The following is a 27,394-nucleotide window of genomic DNA, read 5'->3' as shown; positions in this document are numbered from 1 at the left end:
GTTTTGAATTTGTTAAAAAAGTTTGAAATATCCAATAAATGTCGTTCCACTTCATGATTGTGTCCCACTTGTTGTTGATTCTTCACAAAAAAAATACAGTTTTATATCTTTATGTTTGAAGCCTGAAATGTGGCAAAAGGTTGCAAAGTTCAAGGGGGCCGAATACTTTCGCAAGGCACTGTATCAATGTCCTCTGGACCTTTTCAAAGATCCAAAATCGACTGCGCTTTCTTGTGACCAGTCTGCTCTCCTCGGTCATGACCACAGACACAACCACCAGGCCTCAACGCTCTCCTCAGAGTCATGACCCCAAACACAGCCAGTAGGCCTCCACCCTCTCCTCAGAGTCATGAACACAGACACAGCCAGTAGGCCTCAACCCTCTCCTCAGAGTCATGAACACAGACACAGCCAGCAGGCCTCAACCCTCTCCTCAGAGTCATGACCCCAAACACAGCCAGTAGGCCGCAACCCTCTCCTCAGAGTCATGAACATAAACACAGCCAGTAGGCCTCAACCCTCTCCTCAGAGTCATGACCCCAGACACAGCCACTAGACCTCAATCAACCCTCTCCTCAGAGTCATGAACACAGACACAGCCACTAGACCTCAATCAACCCTCTCCTCAGAGTCATGAACACAGACACAGCCAGTAGGCTTCAACCCTCTCCTCAGAGTCATGACCCCAAACACAGCCAGTAGGCCTCAACCCTCTCCTCAGAGTCATGACCCCAAACACAGCCAGTAGGCCTCAACCCTCTCCTCAGAGTCATGACCCCAAACACAGCCAGTAGGCCTCAACCCTCTCCTCAGAGTCATGACCCCAAACACAGCCAGTAGGCCTCAACCCTCTTCTCAGAGTCATGACCCCAAACACAGCCAGTAGGCCTCAACCCTCTCCTCAGAGTCATGACCCCAAACACAGCCAGTAGGCCTCAACCCTCTCCTCAGAGTCATGACCCCAAACACAGCCAGTAGGCCTGAACCCTCTTCTCAGAGTCATGACCCCAAACACAGCCAGTAGGCCTCAACCCTCTTCTCAGAGTCATGACCCCAAACACAGCCAGTAGGCCTCAACCCTCTCCTCAGAGTCATGACCCCAAACACAGCCAGTAGGCCTCAACCCTCTTCTCAGAGTCATGACCCCAGACACAACCACCAGAGATCTGAGGGGGAAGAACAATCTGTTCCCTATCAGAACCACAGAGTTCTCAGATCCCTTACTGAGTGCTAGTCCCTTTGTTCTTTTTACATTCCTATACATTCTCCAAGCATCCCAAATGGCACCCTATACCCCTGATAGTGCACTAGGGCACTGGTTAAAATGATGCACTGCAGAATGGAAAATAATGTGCCATTTGGGAGACAATGGACTACCGGAGTGTTTAATCTACCATCGTCTTCTCCAATCGCATGCAGTTCTCTACTTTTCTCTCACATTATTCCCCCATACCTGCATATACTCCCAAAGTCTCCTCCATTTCCTCGACCATCTCCCTCACTATCCAGGCAAGATGTTGGGGAAAGGAGCCAGTGGTACAGTTTACAAAATTAACATATCATCAATGGCACCGGACAAGAAGGCTGACGTTTTATGTGTTCCTATCCAATTGTGTTTTGTTTTTTTTCTTTGCGTTATTTGTAACTTATTTTTTAACTTATTTTGTACATAATGTTGCTGCTATCGTCTCTTATGCCCGAAAAAAAATTCTGGACATCAGCACTGCGATTACTCATCATGATCTGGCAGAATCCTTTTTTTCCTTTAACGAGTCCGACGAGTCCGAGCTGAATGGCATACTGCTTTCCCGGGAACAGGCCCAGATCCCCGTCATTTACGTGAAGAGAAGATGGAGAAAAAGGGCCGGAGGGCGGGCTGCCTTCTGAGAATTCGTAGGCGATCGAGTAAACCCCCATTGCCTTCCATTCTGATGGAAAAAGCGCAATCTTCAGAAAATAAAATCGATGACCTACGCAGAAGATTAAACAACCAAAGGGACATTCAAAACTGTAATATCTTATGCTTCACGAAGTCGTGCCTGAATTATCAACAACATTATGAACATACAGCTGGCTGGTTATATACTGTATCAGCAAGATAGAACAGCAGCGTCTGGTAAGACAAGGGGCGGTGGACTATGTCTTTTTGTAAATAACAGCTGGTGCATGACAGCTGGTTTTGCTCGACTGAGGTAGAGTATCTCATGATAAGCTGTAGACCACACTCTCTACCTAGAGAGATTTCATCTGTATTTTTCGTAGCTGTCTACATACCACAACAGACTGAGGCTGGCACTAAGACCGCACTCAATGAGCTATATTCCCCCATAAGCAAACAGGAAAGCGCTTTCCCAGAGGCGGCGCTCCTAGTGGCCGGGGACTTTAAATGCAGGGGAAATAAAATCAGTCTTACCAAAATTATATCAGCATGTGAAATGTGCAACCAGAGGGAAAACAACTCTGGACCATCTTTACGCCACACACAGAGATGCATACAAAGCTCTCCCTTGCCCTCCATTTGGCAAATCTGACCATAATTCTATCCTCCTGATTCTTGCTAACAAGCAAATATTTAATCAGGAAGCACCAGTGACTAAAAAAGTGGTCAGATGAAGCAGATGCTAAGCTAAAGGACTTCTTTGCTAGCACAGACTGGAATATGTTCCAGGATTCCTCAGATAGCATTGAGGAGTACACCATCAGTCATTGGCTTCATCAATAAGTGCATCGATGACGTCATCCCCACAGTGACTGTACGTACATACCCCATCCAGAAGCCATGGATTACAGACAAGATCCGCACGGAGCTAAAGGCTAGAGCTGCCGCATTCAAAGAGCGGGACTCTAACCCGGAAGCTAATAAGAAATCCCGTATGCCCTCCGACGAACCATCAAACAAGCAAAGCTTAAATACAGGACTAAGTTTGAATCGTACTACACCGGCTCTGATGCTCGTCGGATGTGGCAGGGCTTGCAAAGCATTACAGACTACAAAGGGAAGCACAGCCGAGAGCTGCCCAGTGACACGAGCCTACCAGACGAGCTAAACTACTTATGTGCTTGCTTCAGGGCAAATAATACTGAAACATGCATGAGAGCACCAGCTGTGTGATCACGCTCACCGCAGCTGATGTGAGTAAGACCTTTAAAGAGGTCAAAAATCACAAGGCTGCAGGGCCAGACGGATTACCAGGACTTGTACTGTGAGCATGCGCTGACCAACTGGCAAGTGTCTTCACTGACATTTTCAAACTCTCCCTGTTCGAGTCTGCAATACCAACATGTTTTAAGCCGTATCACGCACATCTCTAGCCATGAAATGCTTTGAAAGGCTGGTCATGGCTCACATCAACACCATTATCCCAGAAACCCTAGACCCACTCCAATTTGCATACCGCCCAAACAGATCCACAGATGACGCAATCTCTATTGCACTCCACACTGCCCTTTCCCACCTGGACAAAAGGAACACTTACGTGAGAATGCTATTAATTGACTACAGATCAGTGTTCAACACCATAGTACGCTCAAAGCTCATCACTAAGCTAAGGATCCTTGGACTAAACACCTCCCTCTGCAACTGGATCCTGGACTTCCTGACGGTCCGCCCCCAGGTGGTGAGGGTAGGCAGCAACACATCTGCCACACTGATCCTCAACACTGGAGCTCCCCAGGGGTGCCTGCTCAGTCCCCTCCTGTACTCCCTGTTCATCCACGACTGCATGGCCTGGCACGACTCCAACACCATCATTAAGTTTTCAGACAACACAACAGTGGTAGGCCTGATCACCAACAATGACGAGACAGCCTATATGGAGGAAGTCAGAGACCTGGCCGGGTGGTGCCAGAATAACAACCTATCCCTCAACGTAACCAAGACTAAGGAGATGATTGTGGACTACAGGAAAAGGAGGACCGAGCATGCCTCCATTCTCATTGAGGGGCTGTAGTGGAGCAGGTTGAGAGCTTTAAGTTCCTTGGTGTCCACATCAACAACAAACTAGAATGGTCCAAACACACCAAGACAGTCGTGAAGAGGGCACGACAAAGCCTATTCCCCCTCGGGAAACTAAAAAGATTTGGCAAGGGTCCTTAGATCCTCAAAAGGTTCTACAGCTTCAACATCAAGAGCATGGTTGCATCACTGCTTGGCCTCTGACCGCAAGGCACTACAGAGGCTAGTGCGTACGGTCCAGTACATCACTGGGGCTAAGCTGCCTGCCATCCAGGACCTCTACACCAGGCAGTCATAGACTGTTCTCTCTACTACCGTATGGCAAGCCATACCGGAGTGCCAAGTCTAGGACAAAAAGGCTTCTCAACAGTTTTTACCCCCAAGCCATAAGACTCCTGAACAGGTAATCAAATGGCTACCTGGACTATTTGCATTGTGTGCCCCCCCACCCCAACCCCTGCTTTTACGCTGCTGCTACTCTCTGTTTATCATATATGCATAGTCACTTTAACTATACATTCATGTACATACTGCCTCAATTGGGCCGACCAACCAGTGCTCACGCACAGTGGCTAACCGGGCTATCTGTGTTGTGTCCCACCTACCACCCGCCAACCCCTCTTTTACGCTACTGCTACTCTCTGTTCATCATAAATGTTAGGGGATATTGAGTGTATACTTGTACTGTTAGGGGAGATTGAGTGTATACTTGTACTGTTAGGGGGGATTGAGTGTATACTTGTACTGTTAGGGGAGATTGAGTGTATACTTGTACTGTTAGGGGAGATATAGTGTATACTTGTACTGTTAGGGGGGATTGAGTGTATACTTGTACTGTTAGGGGAGATTGAGTGTATACTTGTACTGTTAGGGGAGATTGAGTGTATATGGCTACTGCCTGTGCTGCTGCTGGACCTACTGTGTTAACACCATATGGGAAGGTATTTCCCCCTCGTCCTGCCACGGAACAGACAAAACTTTGAGTAAAACAGAGAGAGGGAGAGAGAGGGGGATGTGGAGGATAAAAAGAGATAAAAAGAGGGATAGGGAAGAGAGAGAGAGAGAGAGAGAGAGAGAGAGAGAGAGAGAGAGAGAGACAGAGAGACAGAGAGACAGAGAGAGTTGTGATTTTAACTGTCGGTGTCTGAACATGTACATTGCTCATTGAGTTGTAGATTAGACCATGACTGTGGGGTTTGTTTTGGACTCAGAGACCTAAGGATGTTTTTCAAATTACACCATATTCCCTAAAATAGTGCACTGGTCCACTACGTATATAGGGGATAGGTTTTCATGTGATTCGCACAGTAATCACATAGTCACTGGAATATCGCCCTAATGTGTTTGTTTGGCGGTCTACGGCACACAAAGTCTGTTATAAGATCCTCATACTTGGAGAGTCCTGTGTGTGTGTGTGTGTGTGTGTGTGTGTGTGTGTGTGTGTGTGTGTGTGTGTGTGTGTGTGTGTGTGTGTGTGTGTGTGTGTGTGTGTGTGTGTGTGTGTGAGGCAGCTTGTTAAAGAGTATGAGCCAGAGATAGATGGCTCATTTTTTGGGAATGAAACACATTGCTACTTTTCCAATCCCAGAAATTCAGAAGTAGATAGCTCTCAGTTTTTCCACTCATTTGGGACTTTTTAAAAACCAATCTTAGAAAAAAGTTTTCTAAAAGTTTTTTTTGTCTGTCCCCGTAGGAAAACACTTATTGGTTCCAGGTAGAACCGTTCTTGGTTCCATATAAAACCCTTTTGGGTTCCATGTAGAACCCTCTGAAGAAATAGTTCTACATGGAGCCCAAAAGGGTTCTACCTGCAGCAAAATGTAGGGTTCTACCTGGAACCAAGATGCAAAATGAAGGGTTCTACCTGGAACCAAGATGCAAAATGTAGGCCTCTACCTGCAGCAAAATGTAGGGTTCTACCTGGAACCAAGATGCAAAAGTCAGGGTTCTACCTACAGCAAAATGTAGGGTTCTACCTGCAACCAAGATGTAAAATGTAGGGTTCTGCCTGCAGCAAAATATAGGGTTCTTCAACGTGTCCTTTAAGGTTCGAGATAGCTCCTTTCTTTCCAAGAGTGTGGACGTCTCGACTAAAATCACTAACGTCTCGACTAACATCACTAACGTCTCGACTAACATCACTAACGTCTCGACTAAAATCACTAACGTCTCGACTAACATCACTAACGTCTCGACTAAAATCACTAACGTCTCGAAGTTTCTGACTGTCCACTTTTAGTTTTTTCAGTCGCTTCCTCCTCTTGGATAGATTTTAGTTCTCAGATCAGTATCGACAACAAAGGTCAAAGGTCAAACAGAAGAACACACACACACACACCTTTACGAGACACAACAAAGGGAGATCAGTTTCAAATACAGTCTGTGTCTCAGAGGCATCAGTGGGCTATACTGTATAGTGGGCTATACAGTAACTATACAGTAACTAAACAGTAACTATACAGTCACTATACAGTAACTACACAGTGGGCTATACAGTAACTATACAGCAACTATACAGTAACTATACAGTAACTAACTACACAGTGGGCTATACAGTAACTATACAGTAACTACACAGTGGGCTATACAGTAACTATACAGTAACTATACAGTAACTAAACAGTAACTATTCAGTGGGCTATACAGTAACTATACAGTGGGCTATACATTAACTATACAGTAACTATACAGTAACTAACTATACAGTGGGATATACAGTGGGCTATACAGTAACTATACAGTGGGCTATACAGTAACTATACAGTGGGCTATACAGTAACTATACAGTGGGCTATACAGTGGGCAATACAGTAACTATACAGTGGGCTACACAGTAACTAACTATATAGTGGCAGTGGGCTATACAGTAACTATACAGTAACTAACTATACAGTGGACTATACACTAACTAAATATACAGTGGGCTATACAGTAACTATACAGTAACTATACAGTGGCCTATTCATTAACTATACAGTAACTATACAGTGGCTATACAGTACCTATACAGTGGGCTAAACAGTGGGCTATTCAGTAACTATATGGTGGGCTATACAGTAACTATACAGTTGGTTATACAGTGGGCTACAGAGTAACTCTACAATGGGCTATACATTAAGCTATACAGTAACTATACAGTAACTATACAGTGGGCTATATAGTAACTATACAGTTGGTTATACAGTGGGCTACAGAGTAACTCTACAATGGGCTATACATTAAGCTATACAGTGGACTATACAGTAACTATACAGTGGACTATACAGTAACTATACAGTGGGCTATATAGTGGGCTATTCAGTGGGCTATACAGTGGGCTATATAGTGGGCTATTCAGTGGGCTATACAGTGGGCTATATAGTAACTATACAGTAACTATACAGTGGACTATACAGTAACTATACAGTAACTATACAGTGGACTATACAGTAACTATACAGTCACTATACAGTGGACTATACAGTAACTATACAGTGGGCTATATAGTGGGCTATTCAGTGGGCTATACAGTGGGCTATATAGTAACTATACAGTAACTATACAGTGGACTATACAGTAACTATACAGTAACTATACAGTGGGCTATATAGTAACTATACAGTAACTATACAGTGGACTATACAGTAACTATACAGTGGACTATACAGTAACTATACAGTGGGCTATATAGTGGGCTATTCAGTGGGCTATACAGTGGGCTATATAGTGGGCTATTCAGTGGGCTATACAGTGGGCTATATAGTGGGCTATTTGTTGGGCTATTCAATGGGCTATACAGTGGCTGCTTAACAGTGGGCTATACAGTGGGCTATAAAGTGGGCTATACAGTGGGCTATAAAGGACTCTGTAGAGGTCACATATCCCTGCTAACATCAGAGCAGAAGGCCATTACACCAGACTCTACCAGTCTTTACCAGACTGCACCAGACTCTACCAGACTCTACCAGTCCCTTCAGAGACTTAAATATGTAACCTGTGACATTAATGATAATCCCATAGATGTCTTTGTAAACAAAGCTCTACCAACGCTCTACCAGTCCCTTCAGAGACTTAAATATGTAACCTGTGACATTAATGATAATCCCATAGATGTCTTTGTAAACAACGCTCTACCAGACTCTACCAGTCCCTTCAGAGACTTAAATATGTAACCTGTGACATTAATGATAATCCCATAGATGTCTTTGTAAACAACGCTCTACCAGACTCTACCAGTCCCTTCAGAGACTTAAATATGTAACCTGTGACATTAATGATAATCCCATAGATGTCTTTGTAAACAACGCTCTACCAACGCTCTACCAGTCCCTTCAGAGACTTAAATATGTAACCTGTGACATTAATGATAATCCCATAGATGTCTTTGTAAACAACCAATGTATATCTTCAAAATATATTGATCTCCTGGCCTGTCAATTCTAACATCCATAATTCAATCTACGAATTTGATATTTATTTATTTTATTTCACCTTTATTTAACCGGGTAGGCAAGTTGAGAACAAGTTCTCATTTACAATTGCAACCTGGCCAAGGTAAAGCAAGTAAGAGTAATTGAGAGTAATTCCCCAACCCCCAAACTCTCAACTTAATGTGAAACCAAGTGTTGAGTTGAAAACGATACCCCAAAGTGTGTCATTAATGCCCCTGATAACAGTGTCTACTGTAAAGAGCAGAGAACCGAGGTAAACACATTATATAAACCTCTCCTCTCCTCTTGCTAGCTGACTGCCATGCCTTTGTATGGCTCCTTCCAACTATGACATCACTGCAGCTAGCCAGAGGGGCTGACGTCACCCCTCCCTTTCACGTAATGTGAATGAGGTAACTATAGTGGGAGCCAGGCCCGGTGGTGAGATCATATGGCAGTCCTCACGTGTGGGACACTATAAAACAGGCATGACATCAGCGAACGGAGAGACAGACGGAGGGAGAAGAGGGGAGAGAGAGAGAGAGGCGGGAGAGAGCAGGTCCGTGCTATGGGGATAACGGCATGGGGGTTTTGGGGGGAAGTGCCACGAGGTACATCAAGAAGTACAGAACATCCAAATTACACAGACCAGGACGTTATGCAAGCCAAAGAAAATATTCAACACTAGAGGGTGTGTGTGTTTGTGTGTGTGTGTACTTGAATAAGTGGTGTTTGTGTTTGTGTGTGTGTGTGTGTGTGCGTGCGTGCGTGCGTGCGTGTGCTTGCATGCGTGCGTGTGTGTGCGTGTGTGTGTGTGCGTGCATGGTGGAGGTATGCCGTGACGCTGTGCTGGTTGCTAAGCGAAGCAGGGACGTGGGTGGAAGGATTTCCTGTCGAAGGGAACGTTTGTTTATCCGGGGAGCACCATGCCGAGGGAAAGTGTGTTGTGTACTCTGTTTGTTTGTGTTCTTTGCATGTGTGTGTGTTCACTCACCAAGCAACACACACACACAGAACACACAACACACAGGGAACACAACACACACTTCCCCTCGGCATGGCGCTCCCCGCATAAACAAACGTTCCTGTCAACAGGAAATCTTTCCACTTTTCACCCACGTCCCTGCTCCGCTTAGCAACCAGCGCAGCGTCACGGCATACCTCCACCATGCACGCACACACACACGCACACACACACACACACAAGCACGCGCACGCACACACACACACACACACACACACAAGCACACAAGCACGCACACACACACACACAACCCCCCCCACACACACACAGACACACCCACACACACACACACACTCACTCACACTCCTTTGGTCTGAACCCTTTACCATTCTATCATCAACTGCTCACCTTTAAGAAGCCAAAGCTTTTCAACAAGACTCTTTTCCCCCTTTTACTGTGTCATTAAAAGCTAAACAGACACACCCACCACACTGCCAGCTAGGCTTTCAAATCTATCAGCAACCAACAGCAATGACAGCAGCTCCCTGAAATACTAAAACGTTGCTCATTTATATGCTCTATTTTGACCTAAGCTGGTGGCTTTATAGACAGTGAGCTAGCGAGAACACACACACACACACACACACACACACACACACACACACACACACTCACTCACACTCACACACACACGCTGGCTCTTTTTAAATGGCGTGAGGGGGGCCAATTGAGCTGGGCTCGCGGTACTGTAGGCAATGACTTCATTTGGGCACAGTAAGGTGGCCAGTCAATGACAATTAGGAGGGATGGAGGAGAAAGGAGGAAGGAGGAGGGAGGAGGGTTATGTGAATTAGCTCGAAGAGTTAAATATTGCCTTTTTCAGTGCTGACCTCTGTGTAAAATCTAAAGTCACTATTGACCCTTTTGGTTTAAGATGGTCTCTATGACATTGACTTGCCCTTCACTCTCATGTCCAGAATACAGAGGACTGGATACGTCAATATTGACAAAAGCAGACCACTGCTGGAAACCAATAGAGGACCAATATTAGCTGTGCATTATCTGTCTATCCTAGATCAAGACAATCACATGTTTTATCTTGGATAAATTAAGGTTTAATTCAAATGAAAAGGTCACACTTTTGCATCAAGAGTATATTGATGTTGGTGGTATGTCAGTTACAGGTGTCACAGTCCTGACTGAGTTAGGGAGATGTGAGATGTGAGGGTGAGATCCTGTGTGAACACAGCCACGGGGGACAATATCTGAATGAACGATGCTGTGGGGCGGGGCGGGTGAATTATGAATGAACTACCACACTGAAAGCTCCTGATAAGATCGACACAGGTTCTCTCTCTCTCTCTCTCTCTTTCTCTCTCTCGCTCAAATACATAGGGACATGGAGATATAAAAATAGCTGACCAATCACGCACACAGACCACAGACACGAAGACAGAAATGGAAATAGATACACTATCTGACAAGTGAACAGTCCCTGCACTGCCATGCATATACATTTACACACACACACAGACAGATACATAGATATTGATTTAATAACAGATACATAGAGGTTTAATAACACACAGACAGATACATAGATAGAGATTTAATAACAGATACATAGTTAGAGGTTTAATAACACACAGACAGATACATAGATAGAGATTTAATAACACACAGACAGATACATAGATAGAGATTTAATAACACACAGACAGATGCATAGATAGAGATTTAATAACACACAGACAGATACATAGATAGAGATTTAATAACACACAGACAGATACATAGATAGAGATTTAATAACACACAGACAGATACATAGATATAGATTTAATAACACACAGACAGATAAATAGTTAGAGGTTTAATAACACACACACGTATAGATGTAACACACAGAGAGATGTAACACACAGAGAGATGTAACACACAGAGAGAGGTAACACACAGAGAGATGTAACACACAGAGAGATGTATCACACATATATAGATGTAACACACAGAGAGATGTAACACACAGAGAGATGTAACACACAGAGAGATGTAACACACAGAGAGATGTAACACACAGAGAGATGTAACACACATATATAGATGTAACATACAGAGAGATGTAACACACAGAGAGATGTAACACACAGAGAGATGTAACACACATATATAGATGTAACACACAGAGAGATAGAGATGTAACACACAGATATAGATGTAACACACATATATAGATGTAACACACAGATAGAGATGTAACACACACAGAGATAGAGATGTAACACACACAGATATAGACGTAACACACACAGATAGAGATGTAACACAAACAGATAGAGATGTAACACACAGATAGAGATGTAACACACACAGATAGAGATGTAACACACACAGATAGAGATGTAACACACAGATAGCGATGGAACACACAGATATAGATGTAACACACAGATAGAGCTGTAACACACACACAGATAGAGATGTAACACAGAGATATAGATGTAACACACAGACCCTACAATAATAGAAAAATAAACACTGTTGCAATCAAATCAAATGTATCTGACACGGGCCTACTGACAGACATGTAACACACACCCAGAGACAGAGACTTACCTTGAAATGCTAACATGTTTACTTACAGAGATGTTCACTGGTGAAAACATACACATGAAACGCACCCGATAATTACAGACTTGTTCACTCTCATGAAACACACATGCACAGCTGTTTGGCTGGCAGGAGATGTAGATGTGTATGTGTGTGTGTGTGTGTGTGATCTGCTAGTGCCCAGCCTTTCCCACTATTTCCACTGTTGCTGTGCGTCTGAACAGATCGCACTTTCTCAACCTGTTTGTCACAAACACACGCACACACTCAGACACACACATGCACACACACACACACACACTCACACACACAGTGGTGTAAAAAGTACTCAACTGTCAAACTTGAGTAAAGTAAAGATATCTTAATAGAAAATGACTCAAGTAAAAGTGAAAGTCACCCAGTAAAGTTATACTCCAGTAAAACTCTAAAAGTATTTGGTTTTAAATATACTCATGTATCCAAAGTAAATGACAATGTGTAAATAATTTCTAATTTCTAATATTAAATATATTCAGGATCAGTGGGTCCCCTGTGGGACGGTTGAGCTAACGTAGGCAAATGTGATTAGCATGAGGCTGTAAGTAACAAGAAAATGTGTTATTTACATAGACATATCTGATATTGGCAGAAAGCTTAAATTCTTGTTAATTTAACTACACTGTGCAATTTACAGTGAAATAATACCATGCTATTGTTTAAGGAAAGTTCATAATTTTGAACATGAAAATATATTAATAAACAAATTAGGCACATTTGGGCAGACTTGATACCAAATTTTGAACAGAAATGCAATGGTTCATTTGATCAGTTAAAACCTTTGCACATACACTGCTGCCATCTAGTGGCCAAAATCTAAATTGCACCTGGACTGGAATAATACATTATGGCCTTTCTCTTGCATTTCAAAGATGATGGTAAAAAAAATACAAAATAACTTTTTTTTATTTTGTATTATCTTTTACCAGATCTAATGTGTTATATTATCCTACATTCCTTTCACATTTCCACAAACTTCAAAGTGTTTCCTTTCAACTGGTGCCAAGAAAATGCATATCCTTGCTTCAAGTGCTGAGCTATAGGCAGTTTTTCTTGTGTTTTGTTATTTATGGAAAGCCAGGGGCCAAATGTCTCTCCTCTCTCTATCCTTGGAAACATTGTACTGTATAATAACAACCTAAACCTCTCTCTCTCTCTCTCTCTCTCTCTCTCTCTCTCTCTCTCTCTCTCTCTCTCTCTCTCTCTCTCTCTCTCTCTCTCTCTCTCTCTCTCTCTCTCTCTCTCTCTCTCTCTCTCTCTCTCTCTCTCTCTCTCTCTCTCTCTCTCTCTCTCTCTCTCTCTCTCTCTCTCTCTCTCTCTCTCTCTCTCTCTCTCTCTCTCTCTCTCTCTCCTTCACTCTTCCTCTCTCTCTTCTCTCTTTATCCTTGGACACATTGAACTGTATATTAACAACCCAAACCTCTCTCTCTCTCTTCATACCTCTCTCTCTCACTTCAAATATCTCTCTCTCTCTCTCAAATTCAGATTGCTTTATTAGTATGAAATACAATTTGTAGATATTGCCAAAACAGTATATTCGTATAGCATTTCAGTAAATACAGTACAATGCAAAGAGGAGATGCAGTTTATTTTCAGTAGTAATATTAAGAGTCCATATAATGATGTGTACAGGTACTGTACTACTGCTGTTGTATTGGGGAATGTTAGTTGATAAATACTTACATAAGATGATAAAAAGACAACAGGGATGATGGTTACACTGTGTATAACTGCCAGCTAAATACAATGTAAATACTACAGGGAATTAATGGTCACAGGATGTCCCTCAGGCTAGTTTCTCCCTCACCCAGAATATGTCATTAGTAAATGCACAGAAGTTGGGAATTGATTGAGATATTCTCTCTCTCTCTCTCTCTCTCTCTCTCCCTCTGTCTCTCTCTCTCTCTCCTTTCTCTCTCTCTCTCTCTCTCTCTCTCTCTCTCTCTCCCTCTGTCTCTCTCTCTCTCCCTCTCTCTCTCTCTCTCTCTCTCTCTCTGTCTCTCTCTCTCTCTCTCTGTCTCTCTCTCTCTCTCTCTCTCCCTATCTCGCTCTCTCTCTCTCTCTCTCGCTCTCTCCATCTCTCCCTCCCTTGATCTCTACTTCTAACATGAGTCATCTTCAGAGTGGACGGGATCTCCCTATTCCCTTAGAAGTGTACACTTCTCTGAACCCTTTCATTTCAGTCAACAACTGTCAAGATAGATTTCCATGTACCCCTTTCCTGTAGTCAAATGACCTAGTTGCCTCATGGGTGGAATGTTATTCATATTTTGCATTATTTCTTTTTTTAAATGCTGAAAATCCTGTGTTTCTATATCAAATGGTTTTGTTACATTTCAGTCTGCAAACTCAAAATGTAATACATTTTAACTCCATATCTGACAGGTGTTTCTTTTTCTGAAGCCCTTTAACCATGTGTGTGAGGTGTATACTTTTGTTTTAAAGTAGATTTGTTTAAGACTACCAGGAAACACTCTGTGTGAGCCTGACTTATCCCACTGCAGTAAAAGGTTAACCATCCCTTCAAAACAGCCACATAACACTCTCCCTCTCTCTGTCTCACTGTAAAACACACTGGGAAAAACACACACACACTCTGTTTCTTTTCCTTTCTTTTTCTCTACTTAGAAGTGCAGCGATGCAGCACATGTCAACACTCAGCCTCTTCTGGAAGCTAAAAGATCTCTTTCCACACACAGACACACTTCCCTCCACATCCCACCACATCCAGCTATTGAAAAGAGACATAAAGTCACCTTAGAAATCTTCTGTTGTGCAGACGAGCCCCTTCCTTTCCTCCTCTCCTCTCCAATAGTTCTCCCTCTCCTCTCCTCTCCTGGTCTGTAATGTCAGTTCCCGCCGATGATCCTGAGCCCCTCCATTTCCTCCCCAGCTCCCTGTTTCTGGTACTGAGCAGCACAGGCAACTGACTGCGTTCCTGTAGTCTCTCTCTCTTCCCCTTCTCTCTCTCTCTCTCTCTCTCTCTCTCTGTCTCTCTGCTCTCAGATCTCTTTCTCTCTCTCTCTCACTCTCACTCTCTCTGAGCAGGACTGTGTGTTACACAGCTCAGCCAGTCAGCCTGCCTGGCCTGCCCCACCACCACAGGAGTCCCAGCCTCCTCCAGGGTCCTAGTGCTAGTATAATTATTTGAAAGAATGCCATTGTCTCTGATCGGAGCCCTCCCTGCCTCCCTCCTCCTCCCCTCTCCCCTACCTCAGAGCGTCAGCAGGTTGCCAGGACAACGAGGGCCGGCCTAGAGGGAGCAGATCAGATCATGCTGTCCAGAGGCTCCGGTAGGCTAACTGGCTGACTGACTGACTGACTGACCGACTGACTGTCTGACTGTCTGACTAGCTGACTGGCTGGCTGACTCGCTGGCTGGCTGGCTGACTGACTAGCTGGCTGAGTAACTGACTGACTGCCTGACTGTCGGACTAGCTGACTAGCTGACTGGCTGGCTAACTGACTGACTGACTGGCTGACTGACAGCTGCCTGACTGTCTGACTATCTGACTGGCAGGCTGGCTGACTGGCAGACTGGCTGGCTGGCTAACGGAATGTCTGACTGTCTAACTAGCTGACTGGCTGGCGTGCTAACTGACTAGCTGGCTGGCTGGGTAACTGACTGACTGCCTGACTGTCTATCTGACTGGCTGACTGTCTGATTAGCTGACTGGCTGGCTGGCTGGCTGACTCGCTGGCTGGCTGACTGACTAGCTGGCTAGCCGGGTGGGTAACTGACTGACTGACTGACTGGCTGGCTGGCTAGCGGAATGTCTGACTGTCTAACTAGCTGACTGGCTGGCGTGCTAACTGACTAGCTGGCTGGCTGGGTAACTGACTGACTGCCTGACTGTCTATCTGACTGGCTGACTGTCTGATTAGCTGACTGGCTGGCTGGCTGGCTGACTCGCTGGCTGGCTGACTGACTAGCTGGCTAGCCGGGTGGGTAACTGTCTGACTAGCTGACTGGCTGGCTGGCTGACTGACAGACTGGCTGGCTGGCTAGCGGAATGTCTGACTGTCTAATTAGCTGGCTGGCAGGCGGGCTGACTCGCTGGCTGGCTGGCTGGCTGACTGACTAGCTGGCTGGCTGGGTAACTGATTGACTGCCTGACTGTCTGACTAGCTGACATGCTGGCAGGCTGGCTAGCTGGCTGGCTGGGTAACTGATTGACTGCCTGACTGTCTGACTAGCTGACATGCTGGCAGGCTGGCTAGCTGAATGTCTGACTGTCAAACTAGCTGACTGGTTGACTGACTGACTTGCTGGCTGGCTGGCTGGCTGACTGACTGACTGACTTGCTGGCTGTCTGGCTAGCTCACTGACCGACTGGCTGACTGACAAGCTGTCTGTCTGACTGACTGACTGGTTGGCTGACTGACATCCTTTATATTTTGACATGAAACTGAATCATAACGGAGATATAATCAAAACCAGGACTAAGCACTGACATATATTTGGGTATCCCCTTTACATTAGGCTGCTTTAGTACACAGTACTGCAACTACTGTAGCAACAAGATGGTACCAACTATATTTGCACCAGTAAGCTGTATGTTTACTGTGATAAACATCACAGAGGTTAATTTTGTTTACTATCTATTATTATCTTACTTTGGCAGAGGGAGAGAGGGAGAGAGAGAGAGAGGCTCCCAGATCAGATCACAGTAGTAAACTCTGCATCTATAAGATCCTGACTGTCACTAGGACTTAACACAGCCCTCTGGGTCCACACACACACGCACTCGCATTTGTTATACTATCCTTGTGGATGCCAAACAATTGATTCCCATTCAAAATTCAAATTTCCTTAGTCCATGAACCCAACCATTGTCCTTGTTTTACAAACCCTGTGAGGACTTCTGGTCCCCACAAGGATAGTAAAACCAAACACACACACACACACACTCTGCCTTCTAATCAGACAGAGAGAGATAGGAGGAAAGAGGGAGACAGACAGAGAGAGAGAGGGGAGGAAAGGGGAAGACAGACAGAGAGAGAGAGGAGGAAAGGGGGAGACAGACAGAGAGAGAGGGGAGGAAAGGGGGGAGACAGACAGACAGAGAGGCGAGGAAAGGGGGAGACAGACTGAGAGAGAGGGGAGGAAAGGGGGAGACAGAGAGAGAGAGAGGGGAGGAAAGTAGGGAGGCAGACAGAGAGAGAGAGGGGAGGAAAGAGGGAGACAGACAGAGAGAGAGAGGGGAGGAAAGGGGGAGACAGACAGAGAGAGGGGAGGAAAGGGGGGAGACAGGCAGAGAGAGGGGAGGAAAGAGGGAGACAGACAGAGAGAGAGAGAGAGAGGAGGAAAGTTGGGAGACAGACAGAGAGAGAGGGGAGGAAAGGGGGAGACAGACAGAGAGAGAGGGGAGGAAAGGGGGAGACAGACAGAGAGAGAGGGGAGGAAAGGGGGGAGACAGACAGAGAGAGAGAGGAGGCAAGAAACAGACAGGTTAGAGAGAAAAGAGGAGGAGAAACGAAGGTAGAGAGAGAAAGAGACCGAGAGACAGAGAGTGAGACAGAGAGAGAGAGAGAGAGAGAGAGAGAGAGAGACCGAGAGAGAGAGACTGAGATAGAGAGACTTTGATAGACCGAGAGACTGAGAGAGAGAGAGAGCGAGAGACCGAGAGAGAGAGAGACAGAGAGAGAGAGTGAGAGACCGAGAGATAGAGAGATAGAGAGAGAGAGAGAGAGAGAGAGAGAGAGAGAGAGAGAGAGAGAGAGCTGTATATACAGTATATGTACAAACCAAAACAAAGGCAAAGTCTTCTCATGCTTTGTTGATTTCAAAAAAGCCTTCGACTCAATTTGGCATGAGGGTCTGCTATACAAACTGATGGAAAGTGGTGTTGGGGGTAAAACATACAACATTAAAAAATCCATGTACACAAACAACAAGTGTGTTGTTAAAATTGGCAAAAAACACACATTTCGCCACACAGGGTCGTGGGTTAGACAGGGATGCAGCTTAAGCCCCACCCTCTTCAACATATATATCGACGAATTGGCGCGGGCACTAGAAAAGTCTGCAGCACCCGGCCTCACCCTGCTAGAATCCGAAGTCAAATGTCTGCTGTTTGCTGATGATCCGGTGCTTCTGTCACCAACCAAGGAGGGCCTACAGCAGCACCTAGATCTTATGCACAGATTCTGTCAGACCTGGGCCCTGACAGTAAATCTCAGTAAGACCAAAATAATGGTGTTCCAAAAAAGGTCCAGTCACCAGGACCACAAATACAAATTCCGTCTAGACACTGTTGTCCTAGAGCACACAAAAAACTATACATACCTTGGCCTAAACATCAGCGCCACAGGTAACTTCCACAAAGCTGTGAACGATCTGAGAGACAAGGCAAGAAGGGCATTCTATGCCATCAAAATAAACATACATTTCAACATACCAATTAGGATTTGGCGAAAATTGCCCTTTATGGTTGTGAGGTCTGGGGTCCGCTCACCAACCAAGACTTCACAAAATGGGACAAACACCAAATTGAGATTCTGCACTTAGAATTCTGCAAAAATATCCTCCATGTACAACGTAGAACACCAAATAATGCATGCAGAGCAGAATTAGGCCGATACCCACTAATTATCAAAATCCAGAAAAGAGCCGTTAAATTCTATAACCACCTAAAAGGAAGCGATTCCCAAACCTTCCACAACAAAGCCATCACCTACAGAGAGATGAACCTGGAGAAGAGTCCCCTAAGCAAGCTGGTCCTGGGGCTCTGTTCACAAACACAAACACACCCTACAGAGCCCCAGGACAGCAGCACAATTAGACCCAACCAAATCATGAGAAAACAAAAAGATAATTACTTGATACATTGGAAAGAATTAACAAAAAAACAGAGCAAACTAGAATGCTATTTGGCCCTACACAGAGAGTACACAGCGGCAGAATACCTGACCACTGTGACTGACCCAAAATTAAGGAAAGCTTTGACTATGTACAGACTCAGTGAGCATAGCCTTGCTATTGAGAAAGGCCGCCGTAGGCAGACATGGCTCTCAAGAGAAGACAGGCTATGTGCTCACTGCCCACAAAATGAGGTGGAAACTGAGCTGCACTTCCTAACCTCCTGCCCAATGTATGACCATATTAGAGAGACATATTTCCCTCAGATTACACAGATCCACAAAGAATTAGAAAACAAATCCTATTTTGATAAACTCCCATATCTACTGGGTGAAATTCCACAGTGTGCCATCACAGCAGCAAGATTTGTGACCTGTTGCCACGAGAAAAGGGCAAACAGTGAAGAACACACACCATTGTAAATACAACCCATATTTATGCTTATTTATTTTATCTTGTGTCCTTTAACCATTTGTACATTGTTAAAACACTGTATATATATAATATGACATTTGTAATGTCTTTATTGTTTTGAAACTTCTGTATGTGTAATGTTTACTGTTAATTTTTATTGTTTATTTCACTTTATATATTCACTTTATATATTATCTACCTCACTTGCTTTGGAAATGTTAACACATGTTTCCCATGCCAATAAAGCCCCTTGAATTTAATTGAATTGTATGTCTATATATATGTATAAATATATATATACGTATGTACGTACGTACGTATGTATGTATGTATGTATGTATGTATGTATGTATGTATGTATGTATGTATGTATGTATGTATGTATGTATGTATGTGTGTGTGTGTGTGTGTGTGTGTGTGTATATGTATATGTATAGTATTCTGTTTTTTTTTCAATGTACTTTACTCAAACCAGTGAATATCACTTATTATAAATGAGATCACTAACGATCAGCTCTTGGAATATCCAGGGCCTAAACTCTTCACACTTTGGGTATAAAACAACACATCCAGAATGGAATTAAAACATCAAGGGACAGGACATCATAATCCTACTGGAAACATGGTGTCGTGGAGACATAGATACTCAGTGTCCCTCAGGCTATAGAGAAAGTTTACTACCATCAATCAAACATAAAAAGGTTAAACGAGGCCGAGACTCAGGTGGAATCATCATTTGGCATAAGCAGGACTAAGCACTGAATGAAATGAAAAAAGGTACCTCTCACATTTGGCTAAAACTTAACAAAGGTACAATCTATTGTGACAATGATGTATACATATGTGCAGCTTATGCTCCTCCTTCAGATTCATCATATTATGATGATCAGTTTTTCCAGACAGAAATCATTACATTTCAGGCACTGGGTAAAGTGCATCTTTGTGGAGATTTCAATGCAAGAACAGGTTCTGAGCCTGACTTCACTGATGCGGGAGGTAACCACCACATATTTGGACACCCCTCCTTGTACAGTAGCCCTATTATAAATAAATAATACTGAACAAAAATGGGAAGGAGTTAGTGCATCTCTGTCGAGCCTTAGGCCTGTACATGCTTAATGGTAGAAACAGAGAGGACTCTTTAGGTCAGTTTACTTACTGGGACAAGTGTAGTTGATTATGCCATCACTGACATTGACCCCTCCTCCGTTAGTGCATTCACTGTCAGACCACAGACACCGTTGTCAGATCACAGTCAGATCAACGTGTTTCTGAAGAAATGAACCGGCAATATTCATTAAAAAAAACAGCCCTATAAACTAACATAAACCAATCGTACAGATGGGCTCCAAACAGTGCAGAGAGATTCATTGAAACGTTTAACTCAAATGAAATGATAAAGTCTATACAGCTCTTCAATAACTCACGGTACAAAAACAATAAAGATGGTGTCAATTTGGCTACTCAAAACATCAACTGCATATTCCAAAAAGCAGCATCGAAAGCAAATTTGAGATAACCAAAGAAATGCAACATCAGAAACAAAAAACAAAATGTTTCTGACAAATGGTTTGATAATGAATGTCAAATCAAATCAAATGTATTTATATAGCCCTTCGTACATCAGCTGATATCTCAAAGTGCTGTACAGAAACCCAGCCTAAAACCCCAAGCAGCAAGCAATACAGGTGTAGAAGCACGGTGGCTAGGAAAAACTCCCTAGAAAGGCCAAAACCTAGGAAGAAGCCTAGAGAGGAACCAGGCTATGTGGGGTGGCCAGTCCTCTTCTGGCTGTGCCGGGTGGAGATTATAACAGAACATGGCCAAGATGTTCAAATGTTCATAAATGACCAGCAGGGTCAAATATTAATAATCACAGGCAGAACAGTTGAAACTGGAGGTGGACTGGGGACAGCAAGGAGTCATCATGTCAGGTAGTCCTGAGGCATGGTCCTAGGGCTCATGTCCTCCGAGAGAGAGAAAGAAAAGAGAAAAGAGAAAGAAAGAATTAGAGAGAGCATATCTAAATTCACACAGGACACCGGATAGGACAGGAGAAGTACTCTAGATAAAACAATTAGAAAACACCTAAGACAAATGTCAAACAAAAAACATAAGCAGCAAAACAACCCAGAGCTACGATATGAATACTTTGAAACTCTGAAACAGTATAAACAAACAAGACACTTGATGAAATTGAAAATTATGGGATATGTGGAACAATTTAAGCACAACAAAGCCACAAGAATTAGCCATACAAGATGTAGGAATTTGGAAAACTTATTTTTATAATCCATACAAAAACATCCCACAAAAAGACTTACAACAGAACCAATTAGAAATTAAAGAAAAATTGAACATCCTTGAATCAGTCATTAAAAACAATCAAAATATATTAGATTACCCAATAACCCAACAAGAACTAAATGAAAAGCTAAAATCTATTAAATCAAAGAAGGCTTGTGGTGTAGACAACATCAGAAATGAAATGCTGAAAAACAGCACACCTGAATTGCAAAATGCTGTGCTTAAATTGTTCAACATGGTTTTAACTTCTGGCTGCTTCTCTGATATCTGGAACCAGGGGCTTATCTCCCCTAGCCACAAAAGTGGAGACAAATCAGACCCCAATAATTACTGGGGAATTTGCGTAAACAGTAACTTGGGAAAGGTTTTCTGTAGCATTTTGAATTCAAGACCTTTCTTCAAGAAAAACATTTAATAAGTAAATGTCAAATTTGCTTTATCCCCAACCATCGCACTACTGACCATACATATACCTCACACACACTAATTAATAAACACCATCGCACTACTGACCATATATATACCTCACACACACTAATTAATAAACACCATCGCACTACTGACCATATATATACCTCACACACACTAATTAATAAACACCATCGCACTACTGACCATATATATACCTCACACACACTAATTAATAAACACCATCGCACTACTGACCATATATACACCTCACACACACTAATTAATAAACACCATCGCACTACTGACCATATATACACCTCACACACACTAATTAATAAACACCATCGCACTACTGACCATATATATACCTCACACACACTAATTAATAAACACCATCGCACTACTGACCATATATACACCTCACACACACTAATTAATAAACACCATCTCACTACTGACCATATATACACCTCACACACACTAATTAATAAACACCATCTCACTACTGACCATACATACACCTCACACACACTAATTAATAAACACGTCCACCAAAAAAAAGAGGGCAACATTTTTGCTTGCTTTATTGACTTTAAAAAAGCATTTGATTCTATTTGGAACAAAGGGCTATTCTACAAAATTGTCACGTCCTGACCTTAGTTCCTTTTTGATATCTCTGTTTTAGTTTGGTCAGGGTGTGAGTTGGGGTGGGCATTTGGTGGTTTTGTTCTATGTTTTGTATTTCTGCTTTTGGCCTGGTATGGTTCCCAATCAGAGGCAGCTGACAATCGTTGTCTCTGATTGAGAACCATACTTAGGTAGCCTGTGTTCCCACTATGGTTTGTGGGTAGTTGTTTCCTGTCTCTGTACCAGACAGGACTGTTTCGTTTGTTCCGTTCTGTTCTTTTTGTTCTAGTGTTCAGTGTAATTAAAATATCATGAACACGTACCACGCTGCACGTTGGTCCAATGAAGCCGGCTCAGCGCATCTCCAGTGCGTCTCCTCACCAGCCCTACGCACGGTGTCTCCGGTTCGCCAGCACAGCCCAGTGCGGTCTGTTCCACCCCGCAGCACTTGCCGGACTACAGGGAGTATCCAGCCAGGACAGGTTGTGCAGGCTCGGTGCTCGAGACCTCCATTGTGCCTATCCGGTGCCTCCTCTGCGCACCAGGTCTCCTGTGGCAGCCCCACGCACCAGGCTGTCTCTCCGTCTCCTCCCTCCAGGAGGGCCAGCGCCTACAATGCACTGTACTACAGTATCCATTCTCAGACTTTCTCCTTCCCACCTTCAACAACCTGTTTGCTCTCTGAACTGGCTTATATTTGTTGTGTCACATCATTTGAAACAGGTTAAATCAATTTTGAGTGGTTGTGTTCAATCAATGACATGTCTTCTCTATTTGTATTTGATTGTTGCCACTTGTGTTTACCAGTATGGATGACATGTGCATTAGAGTGCAGAATGTGTTTTGAGAATGAGAATATGTTTAGAGTTTTGCTGAAAAATCTAAGTGAGATCTGCAAATTGTGTTTTACCATGTGAAATGGTTTAAGGTATTGACAACAGACTGCATAATTAGCTAAATGAGTCCAGGCAACTGAGAAATTTGTTCAGCCAATGGGTTTTAGTGTTTTAGCAATTGAGAAAAACTGTAACAGTACTGACTGCTCAATGGATTTTGACTGGTTGCAGGTTCACATCAACAAAGAACAAGAATTACAGTATCACAGAGACAAAGGACAAGTTTGTGAGATGCAGGTTTACAGTAATGTAAAAATAGGGGTACAAGGAGGAGGAAGAACAAAAAACAAAATTACAAAGAGCAAAGCAGAGTAGTAATTTCTGATCAATTTTGAGCTACTATGATAGAACATGTTTTCGTTCATCAAAAGACAATGACGGAAAAATATGAATATTTTTTTTAGATAAAAAATGTTCTTCTCCCTGAGAATTGTATGTTTTGAACAATGTGTTTTCTATTTTTCGGTGTATTGTTTACTAACTGCTTGAGAGTGTATATCATTTTGATCACTTTGTTTGATTTGAGAGCAGTGTTTGATTTTGAACACAGGTAAAACTGTTTTGAGGCGAATGTTTCATTTTGCAAGAGGAGTCAGAGGTTATGTAAATAGTGCTTGAAGATGAGGTTTTGTGTTTATTAATGTTTTCAGGAAATGGTGCAAGGTTTCAGAAATTGTGTTTTAACAATTGAGAAAAACTGAAAGTGGGCCAAGACTATGGTGGAGTGGGGTCCAAGTCCCGCTCCAGAGCCGCCACCGCGGACAGATGCCCACCCAGACCCTCCCCTATGGGGTAAGGTTTTGCGGCCGGAGTCCGCACCTTTGGGGGGGGTACTGTCACGTCCTGACCTTAGTTCCTTTTTTATATCTCTGTTTTAGTGTGGTCAGGGTGTGAGTTGGGGTGGGCATTTGGTGGTTTTGTTCTATGTTTTGTATTTCTGCTTTTGGCCTGGTATGGTTCCCAATCAGAGGCAGCTGTCAATCGTTGTCTCTGATTGAGAACCATACTTAGGTAGCCTGTGTTCCCACTATGGTTTGTGGGTAGTTGTTTCCTGTCTCTGTCTCTGTACCAGACAGGACTGTTTCGTTTGTTCCGTTCTGTTCTTTTTGTTCTAGTGTTCAATGTAATTAAAAGATCATGAACACGTACCACGCTGCACCTTGGTCCTCTCCTTCTTCCACCAACGACAGCCGTTACCACCAAGCCCACTTTGGAGGAGTTTTGTAAGGTATATGACTTAAAATGTATGTACACAGAAAACAAGGGTTCAATAAAAATCTAAAACCAAAGAACAGAATTATTTTCACAATGTCGAGGTGAGAGACAAGGCTGCAGTTTGAGTCCAAATCTTTTCAACATTATTTCAATGAATTAGCAGACATGTTGGACCAATCTCCAGCCCCAGGACTCACACTATTTGACACAGAGGTGAAATACCTGCTATACTTCTATCACCAACCAAAGAAGGTCTTCAACAAAACATGAATATTCTAGAGCAATATTGCCATAATTGGGTCCTGGCAGTAAATTTCCCAAAAATGTCCCCCCAAAAAACAGATGTCAGAAACACAAATATAAATTCACCCTGAACTACACCTTAATTAAAAACACTAAAAATGACACCTACCTTATCTGTATCGGGAAACTTTAATATGGCAGTGAATGCACTCAAAGAAAAAGCCCGCAGAGCAATGTATGCAATAAAAATGAAATGATTCCAAATCAACACCCCAATTAGAATGTGGACCAAAATATTTGACAGTGTAATCCTACCAATAGCCCTTTATGGAAGTGAGGTTTGGGGGCCACTCAATAAACTGGACTTTGTGGGACAAACATCCAATTGAAGCACTACATGCAGAATTCTGTCGGAAAATCCAGAGAAATACACCAACTAATGCATGTAGGGCAGAATTGGGCCGTTTTCCAGTAATAATGAAAATACAGAAAAGATCAATACAATTTTGGCTACATCTAAATTCAAGTCCAAATTCGAGTCTGCAATTTAAAGCACTTCAAGACCAAGAGCTGAGCCCAGAAACGAGCCCTCTCAGTCAGCTGGTGTTGGACCTCACCAGCCAAGCTGAGCCCAGAAACGAGCCCTCTCAGTCAGCTGGTGTTGGACCTCACCAACCAAGCTGACACCAGCACTGCTTCAAAAGAAAGAATTCCAATAAACAAAATCTTGAACCAATTAAAGGACTCATTTTTACAACATTGGAAAAACGAAACAAAATCCCAAAGCCGACTAAATTGCTATTTGACCCTAAACAGAGAATATGAATTGGCTGATTATCTCTACTCTGTCAGAGATACGAAGCAGAGACAGATCCTTACCAAGTACAGGCTGAGTGACCACCGATTGGCAATAGAAACCGGCAGACATAAAAAGACATGGCTACCCAAAGAGGAGCGTGTATGTGGTCATTACATCACAGGGGAGGTAGAGACAGAGATGCACGTTCTCCTTTACTGTGATAAATATTCCTCACAAAGAGATTCATTATTCATAGAAATGACTACATTTATTCCAAATTTTTACTTATTGAACCCAGAGGAAAAACTAAGAATACTCATGGGCGAAGGAGCAATGGCTCCTCTTGCAGCCAAATATGTATTTTCCTGCCATAGCCTGAGGGACACTGAATAATAACATCTGCATAGTAAGCAGTAACTTACTTCTTATTACTATTATTGTTGTTACTATTATTATTGTTGTTTATCATTCCAAATAGTAGTGGTATGGGTGGTAATGGTAATGATGACAGTTTAGTGATGGTAGTAGTAGTGGTAGTAATGATGATGGTAGTTGTAGTACTGATATAATGGAGAAGATGACTGTTATTTAGTTATAAGTTAGTTATAGTTTCATTTTCCATATGTAGATTTTATATTTATTACATTTCTACTATTGACTGTTACCATTGTATTGTTATTATTTTTGTATTTAATTTTGTATTATTATTTACTACCATTTAATATTATTATTTGCTATCGTTTATAATTTTGTTACAATGTATATTGTATACATTGTTGCTTTGGCAATATTGACAATGTTTTTCATGCCAATAAAGCAGCTTGAATTTGAATTTGAGAGAGAGGGGGGGAGAGAGAGAGAGACAGAGAGAGAGAGAGACAGAGAGAGAGAGGGGGGGGAGAGAGAGAGAGAGAGAGAGAGAGAGAGACAGAGAGAGAGAGGTGGGAGAAAGACAGAGAGACAGAGAGAGAGACAGAGAGAGAGAGAGACAGAGAGAGGGGGGAGACAGAGAGAGAGAGACAGAGAGAGAGGGGGGAGACAGAGAGAGAGAGACAGAGAGAGAGACAGAGACAGAGAGAGAGAGAGAGAGACAGAGAGAGAGACAGAGAGACAGAGGGAGAGAGAGAGAGAGAGAGAGAGAGAGACAGAGAGAGAGAGAGAGAGACAGAAAGAGAGAGAGACAGAGAGAGAGAGAGAGAGAGAGAGATAGATAGATAGATAGATAGATAGATAGATAGATAGATAGATAGATAGATAGATAGATAGAGAGAGAAATAGAGAGAGAAATAGAGAGAGATAGAGAGAGAGAGGGGGGGTAGAGAGAAAGAGGGAGAGAGGGAAAGTTAAAAAGTTAACAGTAAACATTACACTTACAGTAAACATTACACTCTCTTTCTCACTATCTCACTGTGAAAGTCCTCCTCCCCCTCCTTCTCTTCCTCTTCCTCATCCTCCTCTTCATCACCATAGGGATCTGCATGGTGATAGAGCGGCAGAGGGAGGGAGGCTGAGCGTGTGATGTGATGTGATAGCGGCAGCTATGTCTAACTGGTGCAGTATGCCAGACAACTAAATAATATGGAGAGATAATGTAGAGATAATGGAGTGATAATGGGAAGATAATGGAGCGATAATGGAGAGATAAT

General features: G+C 43.1%; 1 protein-coding gene across 1 annotated transcript in view; it reads right to left on the bottom strand.

The window, feature by feature from the left end:
• Nucleotides 1-14,995, bottom strand: part of LOC110522562 (forkhead box protein N3) — an 84,267-nt gene extending 69,272 nt beyond the window's left edge. Inside the window, exon 1 of the mRNA XM_021601019.2 lies at nt 14,731-14,995. The gene's annotated coding sequence lies outside the window, so the exon portion shown is untranslated. The remainder of the gene's footprint in view (nt 1-14,730) is intronic.
• Between the last annotated feature and the right edge of the window lie 12,399 nt (nt 14,996-27,394).

Source organism: Oncorhynchus mykiss, chromosome 4, assembly GCF_013265735.2.
Source record: "Oncorhynchus mykiss isolate Arlee chromosome 4, USDA_OmykA_1.1, whole genome shotgun sequence".
NCBI classification, from domain to species: domain Eukaryota; kingdom Metazoa; phylum Chordata; class Actinopteri; order Salmoniformes; family Salmonidae; genus Oncorhynchus; species Oncorhynchus mykiss.
Note: the sequence above shows the minus strand (reverse complement) of the source record. Positions and strands in the feature narration are given on the sequence as shown.